Source organism: Ziziphus jujuba, chromosome 7, assembly GCF_031755915.1.
Source record: "Ziziphus jujuba cultivar Dongzao chromosome 7, ASM3175591v1".
NCBI classification, from domain to species: domain Eukaryota; kingdom Viridiplantae; phylum Streptophyta; class Magnoliopsida; order Rosales; family Rhamnaceae; genus Ziziphus; species Ziziphus jujuba.
Window position 1 is genome coordinate 19,866,715 of NC_083385.1, and position 12,221 is coordinate 19,878,935.

The window sequence follows — 12,221 nt, forward strand, 5'->3', positions numbered from 1 at the left end:
TCAGTCTATTTTTTTTATACTCATCTATGTTGATGATATTATCCTTACTGGGAATTCTTGTGCTACCACTGATAAGTTCATAACATGCCTTGGTGACCATTTCTCAATTATAGATTTAGGCCCTCTCACTTACTTCTTAGATGTGGAAGTCACTGCTACATCATCTAGTATTTTTCTATCTCAACAAAAATATATCGAAGACTTGTTAAGCTCGACTAATATGGTAAGGGCCAAAGCTGTTCACACTCCGTTATCTTCGAGTAGTAACTTATCTATCTCGATGGGACTAATCTTGATGATCCTAACTCATATTGAAAAATTGTTAGCAGCCTTCAATATCTTTCTTTTACAAGACCAGACCTTTCATTTGCTGTGAATAAATTATCTCAATTTATGCATAAGCTGACAGTTACACATTGGGATGCGCTAAAACGGGTTTTACGTTATTTGAATGGCACAATCATTCATAATATCATGCTTCATCAGAACTCTTCACTCAATCTACATGCATTCTCAGATGCCAACTGGGCAGGTAATAAAGATGATCGGACATCAACTAGTGCTTTTATCATATTTCTTGGTCACAATCCCATTTCTTAGTACTCCAAGAAACGAGCTATGTTGCCCGCTCATCCATGGAAGCTGACAGGTCGGTGGCTTCCACTATGGCCAAACTTTGCTAGATTAAATCTTTTCTTTGAGAGCCATCTATTTCTCTTCCTCATGCACCTGTGAGTTATTGTGACAATGTTGGGACCACCTATTTATGTGCTAATCTAGTCTTTCATTCACAAATGAAACACATATCCATTGACTTTCATTTTATTCGTGATCATGTACAAAACAGCTCTCTACATGTCTCTCATGTTTCTTCCCGGGATCAGCTTACTGATGTTCTTATAAAACCTTTACCCAAGTCTCAATTTCATCACTTCCGATCCAAGATTGGTGTTACCACTCGCACCACCATCTTGCAGGAGCATAATAAGGAAAATATCTCACATTCCTAATATTGCTCATATTTAATATCTCCACTGTTGTATTGGTTATATTCTTCTCTATATTTATATTTATTTGTATTTGTATTTGGTATAGTAGTTGTATTTCCTTATATATTCTTCATGTAATTGTATTTAATCACAATTGTGTATCAATGAACAATGAGACTATGTTTATACAATTCTTTACACATTGTTCTATCTTCACCCTTCATCTGAATGCATTTTAATGCCAAATTCAAAAAAAGCTTGTATTTTTTGCTTTTTGTTACCTAGTAATCCTTCCTCTTTAGTATTTTAGAATCCACTATTTCAGTATTTATTTTGAAGGAGATCGGTTAAATCCGTTAATTCATCAGATATGAAATCAGCAAATCCTGGTGTCCATTTTGGTCGATCTTCAACATGCATTTCACCCTGAGGAATGGATATTGAGAAAGAGAAATTGCAGAATTTAGGAAGATAATCCTTGTCTAGTAACACATTTAAAGGTTTCACATCCTAGTGGATAATAGGTGTGGAAAATGCAATTTGGAGGAATGTATTTGCATGTGCAATGTCCTTCACAATTCTTAGCCTCATCTTCCATGGAAGTGGAAATGATGACCCATTATCATGAATGTGCCCCTCTAAATTAAGAGGCCCATATTCAGCATGTTCATAAACCAAGGCTAGAATAGCCAACTCTAAACAACAACTTAGTAGTTTTAAAACCCTACAATTACTGCTCATTTGTGATGTTATAGTTATATCTCTGCATGCCACTTTGATGATACAATTATCATTAATAATAATAATATTATTATTATTATTATTTTCAAACTTCTTGATTAGAACCCGGCGGTTGTTTAGATTAGCTTTGAACCAATAACGATCAACCTTTAACAAATGATTATCAATAGTAATAGTAGAAAATTGAGTAGTAAAGCAAGGTGAGTGAAAGTTGTTTGTAGCTTCCAAGAGTTGCTTGGTAGAAAAGTTACGAATTGGATTACATCTACCATTTCCGGTGGAGATCAATTCCTCCAATACTATACCACCATTCTTTACCATATATTTTACCTCATCATTTTCATTCTTCTTTCCTTCTCATCCACTTTACTAATTAATATCTCACAGAGATTTACTTGTAGATGTGCATGCACAAAAACAAACCCTTTAGATTCTATTGAAATTACAACAAAATCAAAATCAAAATATCTCAAAACTTTATAAGGAATATAGAGATAAGTTAATACTCACATTCACAACGGAAAGAGATGTAGATTATTACACCGCAGGACACATACTGGAAGAGTCACGCCACCATTAACCTCTTTGATATAAACGAAGAACATTGTAAGGTAAATGAAGAGGAGGAACTTTGTGATTTTCCTGTAAAATACTTCACATTCGTTTCATTCATTGAGAAGTTTTTTATACAAGACCGACTCTGTCTCAACTACTTAACCACTATACAACAATCTTAAGCTAGCTCAGCACTTGACATAACAACAACTTCTTGTATGCTAATGTGGCATATGATGAAATGGCAAGTACTTCAGCATCTCTTAAACTTTATATCATTGTCTGCTTGCCTTCTATCACACGTTTCACTGTTGAATTTTCATGCCCAATTATAGAGTATCTCTTAAATTTTATTATTTTGCAATTTTGTTTGAGCAAGAACTAGCTTGTGATGGTCAATTTTTGTTTTTGAAAGATGCAATTTTGCCTGTAACATAATAAAGGAGATATCAATAGCTTTAAAATTTTGCAAATTGACGCCCTACTAGTCTTAAAATTGAACAAATATTAGAGGTAGGAAAATATCAATTTTCAACAAACGATTTTATCATCGACTGAAAATAAATTAAAATAAGTCCCAATAATTTTTTCCTCTAATTGAACCAAACATTGAGACTAGTCAATGATTCTCTGGAAAAAAATATGTGTTACTGCATTATAGTGCTTTTGAGGAAGAAAAGAAAAAAAAAAAAAAGGAAAAAAAAAAGAGTATTTTAATCGTGCACAGCAAGGATTTTTTTTTTTTTTTTAATTTGTCTTTTTTAACTATTCTAATATTTGTACCATCCTTATTGTATAGTACAACAAAGAGGATTGGATTGCGGCAGAGGAAGCAGTTTCTGTACAATATGAAAATTGCTAGCATGGGTCAGCTCATATCTTGAGCAATTGGTTTCAAGAAGAGAAAACAATAACACCTTTTGTAGGTTTGTCAATTGTTCTACCCTCTTCCAAGTATTTGTGCAAGATGAGCGGCAAGATGAGTGGTACATTAGGTGCTTTCAAAAAACTTGGCCACTACACGTGGTGAACCAATGATCCTATGTACCTTTCAGAGAGAGAGTGAAAAAAAAAATGTTATGTAGCTCATACAACAGAACAGGGGGCGGAGTGTGGGATGATTAAAAAGTGCCATATTGTATGCTATGCGAATTAGGGATTAACACACGGAGACAAATTAAAAAGTGTCAGGGATTAACACACAGAAAAGAAGAAAAGAAAAGGAAAAAAAAGCACTTAAAGTAAAGGGAGATTTGGTAAGCTAGTGAGGCGCATTGATGGAGCTCTGAATCCGGGCAAGTTCTTTTGCCACATCATTCTTTGACCTACCTTGAACAATTTTTTATATTTTATTATTATTATTATTATTATTATTTGAAAATGCCTACCTTTAACCGTAGATGCATCTCAATGCTAGATTCAGAAAAAGATGACAATTTATTACAAATACTTATATGTGTTTGCAATACGTTATAAGAGTACATATATTTGCAAATAACTACTTTTCGTGATTTTTGTTTCTGTTAGTGGCTCTAAAATTTAATCGTATTCATGCTATTAAATCCTCTTTAAACTTCCATGTAGTCGATTTTTTTTTTTTTTTTTTTATTCCGCTCCACCATCCTTGTTTCTCCAGAGCTATTAACAATCTCTTGAGCAAGAAAAGTCCAAAAATGAAGATTGAATTGTGGCAAAGGAAGCAGTTTTTGGTACAATATGAACATCATTATACATACATATTTATTTATTTTTGGTAATTCACATCACTATACATACATATATATATATATATACAGATAGTTTCATAGAAACATTAAACAATGGTTTTCCTGAAACATTGTAAGCATCAAAACATAAAAAGTTAAAGCAAGACAAACAAACTATAAGCAAGTTGTATCATATGCTTCAACACCAAAAAAGACTTGAAAACAGGTGGCCTGAAAATCAAAATCTTTCATAACTGTTAGAAAGTACAAATCAAAATTGAATCTACTAAACGTAGGGAACATAAATGAAAAAATCGGCCAATATTAACACATGATTTAGACCAAACTTATCTTGAAAAGAATGCACTAAACTCTACGATGCAACAAAGAAACCTGAAAGAAATTGTTCAAAAACAATAAGTAAAATGAATACATGGATGACTACATACATTATATACATATAAAGAGAGCATGCTATTTTCCTTCAGCTCTTTTATTTGATATCTAAAAGGAGGGCTGGTTCACAAAACACAGACAAAAGAAGAATCCTTTGCAAGAAATCAACAAACCCTTAACAATAAAAAATTAATAATAAAAAAATTTCAATTTATGAAAAAACACATCTTCAGGAAGCCAATATTTTAGACAAAAGAATTTGAGAGTAAGAAAAATGATAACATAATGAAATTGGCTATTTAATTAAGGGAAAAGCTCAACACCAAAGTATATACACAGCCAAAAAACTCGGCCAGGACTGGGACCAGAAATCTGCAAAGCATCAAATAACCATGTTAGCTTTTAAAATTTTGAAAAACAATATGAAAATTCGAGCAAAAAGTATAATTCAACCTTAAAAGTTAATTGCAAAAGACATCTAGCAGCTTTCTACAAAAGTCAACAGAGCTTTCAAACTCCAAGAAAGGTAAAATCCCAACAGCCATATAATTTAAATTAAGAATTTCCCTTAAAGTCAATGTAAAATGAAAAATAATTGCACATCACTAAAAATAAAAATACACACACAGAACAACGCCCCACAGCCTTGTGATCATGGACTACCTACATCAAATATCATGGAGTCCAAGTTTTAGAAAATAATCTTAGATGTCATACATATTAATAACAAGAAATTCAAAAGCAAACATTCTATAAAGAATACCAAATTCTCCATTTAAAGACACTCAAAATAAACACTGTTTTCAACCAATAAAACAAAATACCATAGTTCAACAAGATATTTACACGGCAAACTTTTTTTTTTTTTTTTTTTTTAAAAAAAATGCAGAAACAATCAACCCGACAATACCAAAGCTCTGGGGTCATGTTCACAGTCCAGCATTCAAAGAAATGGAAATATTGTATGTCTCATATTGTAAAAAGGAAAAGTAATACGTATTATGTATAGCATTGGTTTTGCCAACTGTCATACCAATAAAGGCATATTTTTCATTCCAATGCCTATAACAATTTCCAATTTCCATAACAATCAGCAAGCAAGAAAGGAAATATTCACCAAAGACAAAAGGGGCCCAAAAAAAAAAAAAAAGGCCATACCAAATGAAAGAATTTACCGCAAATTACAACAGTTTGTAATGAGTTTTTGTATAAGAGATTATCAAATGTCAAATTCCTAGTTTTATTCTAATTAATCCATCTGCAAACAGTTGAAGACTATAATACCCGCATTTGATATAATGTTGAAGCCCAAATTCAATCAAGGTACTCGATAAAGATGTGAACCGCAGACAACAAAATGGGCAAAGTATAATCCCATCAGGTAGAAACCTAAACATCACGGCAATCCAATGATAAACTACCAGAGTCCAAAATTGAGTATTTTGTCAAACCAATAACGTGCGGTGAATTCCCAGAATCTATCATTAGTACTAACAGACCAATGAAGAGCGTCTGAAGCATTTGTTCAAAAATTGAGCGTCTTTTGAGTAAATTAATAAAAAAAATATCACATGAGAAATCCGTAAAGCAATCTGAACTGAAAATTTTATTCAGAGAACCTGACATCATCCAAGTTCAATAGTCCACCTTGAATAATCCAGCAATCACCACAATCTGAACCAAGATAGATATCCATCACGTAAAAAATATATGTATATATTAAAAAAAAAAAAATCCCTAATATATAATATATGATCGGACAATCTTTTATTTGATTCTTAGGAAATTTCGTAATAGAAGACCAAGATCGCAAAGCCAAAAAGTCCAATTTATCGTAAACGAAACCAGAAACAGCATCGTAATCAACCAACGAATATTTGACATGGAAGATCGCAAGCCAAGACCAACATAGCAGAGCAAAAGTCGATTTATCGAAAATTGCAAACTATTTCAACCAACGAAAACGAAATGAAGATCGCAAACTATTTTTTATCAAACTTGTAGCAATCGAGCAGAAATCAAATCTATCCAAAACGTAGAACAAGCATCATCATCATGATCATGTATACATGGAAATCCATAGCGATATCCAAAAAACCATAAAAACGTAATTGAAACAAAACCCTGGACAAAGAAAACTAACAGAGCTTCCACAAGCTACCTTAAAGTCTTTTCTTTTTTTTTTTTTTTTTTTTTGTCATGTTGCTAAACGGCTATTTATAGCAAAAAGACAAACATGTTTCAAAGGCGGTTGAAGGATTCTTGACCCGATCACTGTTATTGGGTTCTCGGTTTACAAAATACTAGTTTGCTACTGTTTTTTTTTTTTTTTTTTTTTAATGTGAAATATGAATAAGTAAACTTGCAATGAATAAATGCAAATTAAATATTTAGCCCAAAAAATGCAAATTAAATAATACAAAATGCATATTTGGTTTTACTAAAAAAAAAAGTGTATATTTGGTTGATATTAATAAAGAGCATGCCTAATATTTACCCAAACCAAAATATATATCTTCTGTGTAATAATATTACTAATTAATTAAAAAAATAAAATAATAATATCTATCCTTCTTTATTTAAAAGAAAAATGTAAATGAAATTTTATAAATTAAAAAGAATTATAATAATAATTTCTATGTTATGCGAAATTGTTTGTATCTTTCATTGTAGTATCCTATATGTTGTACATGATTAAAGAAATTTACGTGTAAATTACATGCACAGAACCGTCAAATGCATATAAATTAATATTACACAGATTATAAAAATTATGAAGAATCCTGTACCTAATAGAGAATATCAAGATAGGAATCCCAATAAACAATAATCATTTTACGTAAGAACACGGAATTTTTAAATGTGTAATTTTATTAAAAGACAAGGACAAATATTTAGTTTTTCCTTTATTTTTTTTTTCATTTTTTGATGGTTACTTTAATTGGGATTATTTTTTTCTCTATCGCTTACCAATGACTAGGTTGAAACAACACTTCTATTTTTTATTCTAGTATATTAAAATTTGTCTTTTATTTGAAACTTTAAAATTGAACATTTTTTAATTGTTTAGAAGTATTCATTCAAACATTCTTAATATGTTTGACTTTTATCCATCGATCATTATATATATATACAGATCTTAAGTACCATACATTTTGAAACATTCCAATTTTTATTTTTTTTAATCATTGATGGTTTATATCTAATTGAATGTAAAAAATATGTTTGATGAAAAATATATAAATAATGGAAGTGTTGGGCAAAGGACATAGGAAAAAGAAATGGCATAGTGATTGTGATAAAACATCTACTACGAGTGGTGATGGGAGAAATCCAAGATTATTTTCTACTTGTGAGAGAAGTGGATTTTATAGATCTTTTGCGAAAGTTAAAGATCAATCAAAACGAAAGAGATATAAGGTAAGTGGAACCAAGAAGTGCAATTGTCCATTTACTTTAAAAGGGTGTCAATTGGCTAGCAATGATGATTGGAGTTTGCAAGTTGTTTATGGGTTCATAATCATCTAGCAATCCAATATCTTGAAGGACATTCATTTGCCGGAAAGCTTACTGAGCAAGAAACTAATATTCTGATTGATATGATCAAAATTCAAGTTAAACCAAAAGAGACATTGATTACAGTAAAGAGAAATGATGAAAATAATGTTATTACAATGAAAACCATATATAATGCTCAACATAAAGGTAAGTTAATGGAAAAGGCTAAAAAATCACAAATGCAATAATTATTAAGTAAGTTGCTTGAGCATGATTATGTTGAGTGGCATCGAAGTAATGAAGAAATATAATCTAAAAGGAACTCCAGGGAAAGGATTTTTGTTCAAAAATAGAAGTCATCTCCATGTCGAAGCCTACACAGATGCAGATTGGACGGGTGATATAAATAATAAAAGATCTACCTCATGGTACTGCACTTTAATAAAAGGGAATCTAGTCACTTGGAGAAGCAAAAAATAGAATATTGCAACAAGGAGTAGTGCAGAGGCAGAATTCCACTCTGTTGCACATAGCTTTTATGAAGCGTTATGGATCAAAAGACTCTTAGAAGAATTGAAGGTTCCTACACCAGCACCTACTAACGTCTATTGTGATAACAAGGAAGCTATTTCCATATATCACAATCCAGTTCTACACGATAGAACAAAGCATGCAGAAGTAGGGGTGGGCATGGATTGGGTTGGTTCGGTTTTGGACCGAAATACAACCCAATCCATACATATCGGTTTTTCTAATTTACAATCCAAACCAAACCATTGAAATATTAAAACCAAACCAAACCAAACCATTTATGATCGGTTTGGTTTGGATTGGTTGATCGGTTTGAAACTTACTAATTTATAAATATATAATACAAATAAAAAATTTTCCAAATTTAAAATATAAATAATAAATTATAATTATTCAAGCATAAAATACAATTAGAATAATACAACATAGTTTAAAATGGAAAATAAAGAAGAAAATATAGCAAATGACACACATCATGCACTTATTAAATAACAAACATTAATGTCATCATCTCACTCCTATAAAATCAAATTAAAATTGTTAGAACAAATAATGTAAAATAATACATTCGTCAAAATTCATTCATTCAAGAATCAATGCATAATTCCTTTTTTTTTCTTAATCTTAAAACTTTGGTAAATTATAAATCAATCAACGTTGACAGGTTCACTAATTTTAGTTGATTTTGTAAGCTCTACAAAGATCAAAACAATAAAATTAGCAATAAATTATATTTAAACATTTATATATATATAAGTAACAATTGGATACAATATATGTAGATATATATATATATATATATATGATGGGGATGTAAATATATATATATATATATTATGGTGATGGTGATGGACTGGTGGTGGGCGGCAACAAAGGTAAATGTTTAGTTTAGGGTTACAACTTATAATTTGATTTGAAATTTGGGATATGAGGATGTAAAAGAAAAAAAAAAAATATATATATATATATATATATTGAAAATCAATATATAAAAATGGAAAAAAAATTTAAAAATTAATATATGAAAATGAAAAAAATACTCTAAAATTAATATATAAAAATGAAAAAAATAAAAAATATATAATTTTTTAGTTATATAATATATTATTTGGATTGGATTGGATTGGATTGGATTTATATTTCCAATCCATAACCAATCCAATCCATACAATTTATAATATTTTGAACCCAATCCAATCCAATTGATATAAAAATCCAATCCAAACCGTTAAAAATGGATTGGATTGGGCGGATTGAGCGGGTTGGATTGGATTTTGCCCACCCCTATGCAGAAGTGGATAAATATTTCATCAAGGAGAAAATAGATAGCGGTGTGATATGTATGTCGTCCATACCCACCACAAGTCAAGTAACGAATATTCTTACCAAAGGACTTCCTAAGGTGCCATATGAGAACTTAGTTAGTATGCTTGCCATGAGTGATATATTCATGACAGCTTGAGGGGGAGTGTTGGAAGATTCTATAACTATGTATTTGATTATGTGTTATTTTAGGTAGTTAAGAGATTTATGAGCTGTACAGATATTTAGGAATCAGTTTTATTTTTTTCTTTTTTAATTAAGGAGATTTGTTACCAATTTGTATCCTAGAGAGAGCTATAAATTCTAACATATAGAAGAATATCCCATTCTTCACATTTTTCTGTCTCTATTTTTTATATGTAAACTAAGAGAAAATCATGGGTTTGGGTTTTGTTTGAGATTCAATTGGAAGCTAAGTGACATATTAAAGGTTAACGAGTAGTAGTGCACATTACAACTTAGCAAAAATAAGAAAACAAGGTCAATATTCTAGATAAAAAAAAATTTTGGGATTTCAATGCTATAATTTCTTGTAAGTTAGGGATTTTTGTCAATCAATTTGGATAAAAAACAAAAAAACAAAAAATTTGTTGGGGAAAATCTTAAGGCAAAAATTAATTTTCTTGTTGATCATTCGGCTATGATAAATCAATCTATTTGATTCAGCTCAAAGATACCCCTTTTTTTTTTTTTTTGGAAAATTAATTTGCTATTGTAATACTTAAACAAAATCAATTTAAGCCAAACCCTTTCCTAATTCAAAATACCCAATATTTTCTAGATTCAAAATACCCAACTCATGTTGAAAACCGACCCGTTATTGTTGTATCATACTTTTAGGAAAATTTCTGAAGAGCTATTCAATACTTTGGTTCAAGTTGTTAACACTTAGGAAAAAAAATATGGAATAAAACAAAAAGCAATAGGTTAGAGCACTAAAGTTGGAGAAGGAGGTTAATTTCTACATGGGTTTTGTTAGAGTAGTAACCAAGTTGTTAACGAGATAAACTTAGTGTATTTAAGATTTTATGGTTAAAGTTCAAGTTGTTGTTATTTCATAGGTATTTGTCTATACTATTAGTGATACTTATATTACTTTTATATTCATGTATGTTAGTGATACATATATTACTTATAGTGCATGTATGTTAATATGATATGCAGGAACTTGTACTAAATGTATGTAGTGATACCTATATTACTTGATATACAAGTTAGTGAAATTTGTTGTATACTAAACTCATGTTATTAGGTTGCTTGATATGCATGTATGTTAGTGAACTTGTTGATTTTAAATCATGTAATGTTAGCTATGTTTACTAGATTTGTTTATAGTACATAAAATAGTTGTTGAAAATTTTTATGTTATTATTAGTGATGCTTAGTCATGCTTAATGGTTAATTGTTGGATATATATACTTGGAGATAACTTTTTGTAATTTAAACTTGCATTTATGTTTCATGTTTAATGGATTTAAACCTGCATGCATATATGTTATATACTCATATTTTACATAATATATTGTGGTGATGTAAAGCGCATTAGATGCTAGAATTGTTTTGTTGTTATTATTATTCCTATTTTTAATATAACAATGTCATTTAAGCTTAAGCTTCAATTTAGTTGTTTGGGAGATAATTTTTTTAGACAGAATGTGATGAGTATAGACTAGTCATATTGTGGAAAAATACCAAAATGATGGTTTTAGGTCTCCCACTTGATAAATGTGAAATAATGGATGTCCATGCTAGGTTGTCCTAGAAAAATGGGGAGAGGGTTAAAGTTGAAACATATGATCAATTATTAGATATCTTTAAGAAATTTAAAGATAAAGGTATAGGGAATGTTGACTTGGTTTGTGATTTTTAGCCTATATTATGGTCTTTTGATGAAGTACTTGTATCATAATCTGCTCCCATCCATGAAACATACTCTCAACGTATTCCAATCCAAAAACAAGCCCTTGAACCTAACTCTCAACGTATCTCCAAATATTCACCTAACTCTGAACCATAGTCTATTCCCATCTATGAACCTAACCATGAATTTATCCAAGAACCATATCTTGATCCACACATGCTTAACGAACCAAGAAATGACCATTTAGACAATGATGATGATGATCCACATAAGAGTTTTATATGGACTGATGATGAAGATAATGATGATGATAGTTTGAGTCATAATGTGGTTGAGGACAGTAGTGGTGAGGATAGTACAAGTGATGTGAATTTATCTATGTCTCCGATGGTGAGAGTATGCCAATAGGTTATGACATTGAAGAAGATACCCTTTTAGAAAATATGTTTAGAGGCATGAATAGAAAGGCATATAAACTTTTAGATAATGGGGAAATCCAATTGCAACTGTATCAAATGTTTGAGATTGTAAATGAGTTTAGGAAGGTGTTGAATGCTTATGATGTGCAAGAGAGTTTTAGATTGATCAAAACTAAGAATCATGACATAAAGGTTACTATAA

The 12,221-nt window shown here is 30.4% G+C and overlaps 1 long non-coding RNA gene across 1 annotated transcript; it reads right to left on the reverse strand.

The window, feature by feature from the left end:
* Positions 1 to 4,540: 4,540 nt before the first annotated feature.
* Positions 4,541 to 6,685, reverse strand: LOC132804375 (uncharacterized). The gene is made up of 2 exons (XR_009639497.1): positions 4,841 to 6,685; positions 4,541 to 4,759 (listed from the first exon to the last, which is right to left on the reverse strand). It is a non-coding gene; the product is annotated as an uncharacterized LOC132804375 (long non-coding RNA).
* Positions 6,686 to 12,221: the final 5,536 nt, after the last annotated feature.